The 1,482-nt window shown below is 51.3% G+C and overlaps 1 protein-coding gene across 1 annotated transcript in view; it reads right to left on the bottom strand.

Annotated features, from left to right (window-relative positions):
• SDK1 (sidekick cell adhesion molecule 1) overlaps positions 1-1,482 on the bottom strand; it is a 513,921-nt gene that overhangs the window by 15,557 nt on the left and 496,882 nt on the right. The gene's annotated exons all lie outside the window — the stretch shown is intronic.

The following is a 1,482-nucleotide window of genomic DNA, read 5'->3' as shown; positions in this document are numbered from 1 at the left end:
TCCGTGGCTGTGAGTTTGTTTTGCTTGATGATGGGAACGGGGTAGGATACAGTGGCAGTCACGTCATGAGGCAGGAGGCAACCTACAGGAGGAGGCTGTCCCTTACGTAAGAGTCGCTAGACCGCTTAAGGCGTGAAAGGGTTAAACACAGGTCAGAGGGCTCTACCACCTTCCAGAAAGACGAGCCAGGAGCGGCGCACGTCCTTTCGACTCTGGGTCTCCGTGCTGAGAACCTCCTGGACCCTGGGAGGACCGATGCCAACAACCCTTCCCCAGAGCCTGCCCACAGAGAAGACCTTCCTTGAGAGCTGACACCTCGAATTCAGCCTCCCAGCCTCCCAGACAGTGAGAGGAGTAATCCGTTTGCTAGAGCCACCCCCCTTGAGGTACACGTATTGCCATTGCAGCATCAAAGAGAACGCAGAGAATTGGGGACCCCCCAGCTTAGCAGGGTGGGGGGACTTTGGCAGGCTTGGTGCTGTGGGTTTTACAGAGAAGGGAGGGACATGGGAATCTGTCGGTCTGTGTCTTGAAGGTGTGTCGTTTCACGTCCTGACCACGAAAGATACACCAGAGTTTGCCGTGAGACCAGAAGAACTGGATGGTGCCGAGCTTCCGAACATCAGCAGAAAAATCCTTATCAAAAGGAGGACTATGTGGAACAGTCTGTTAAATTCTTGTGGAGTCCAGACTTTTATATCCACAGAAGTTGGATGAACCCTTCAAACTACTGCCCTGAGATAATCCTTAAACCCCCAATACCTCTGAAATCTTCTTGACAGCAAACGACAGTTTTGCTTCATTAATAGGAATGTCTGGTCTGCTTTGAGCATGGTGCTCTTTTAAGAGGCACCCGTATCTGAGATCAAATTGAGGACAGCAACTTGTGAGGGAGGAACACCTCGGAGAAGGAGGGTGAGGATGGGTGCCCAAACCCAAAACAGCATTGAGTGGTACTTGCGGGAAGTACTGAACTGGCTTAGGTTGTCCCGGATACATTTCCAAGCAACCACAAAAAAATAAAGGTTATTAAATAAATAAGCAAATGAACCAAAGTCAGGGCCAGCGAGGAGAGGTATCCTTGTAATACTCAGGGATTCCCCCTGGCGGTCCCCTGATAGTGTCCACTCTTGGGGAAATGTATCCTCGGGCTTTTCAGCAGGTTCTCAAGAAGATCTCTGGCCCATCCTGGCCCTGCCCTGGGTCAGTGGTGATGGAGCCTGTGATGGGTATTGTGCCAACCTGGCCAATAAACACATGTGGGATTAATAAGGTCCCGGTTTAATTGAAGACAACGAGATAACTGGAGATAACTGGCTCGGCGAGCCTCCCTGTCGTCTCTTGCTCTCTGATGATCGGACCAGGACCAGTGTGCGGCTGTCTTAGCTGGTTCTCTGCCTCAACTTGTGAGCTACACTCCCTGTGGGACACCCAACCCATGGACTCTGTCACTACAGTTTGAGGTTCCTTCGAGACCTGCTT

This window comes from Echinops telfairi, unplaced genomic scaffold (assembly GCF_000313985.2).
Source record: "Echinops telfairi isolate 266 unplaced genomic scaffold, ASM31398v2 ScPeMD7_5;HRSCAF=22, whole genome shotgun sequence".
In the NCBI taxonomy this organism is placed as follows: Eukaryota; Metazoa; Chordata; class Mammalia; order Afrosoricida; family Tenrecidae; genus Echinops; species Echinops telfairi.
This window is presented reverse-complemented; position numbering and strand designations above follow the sequence as displayed.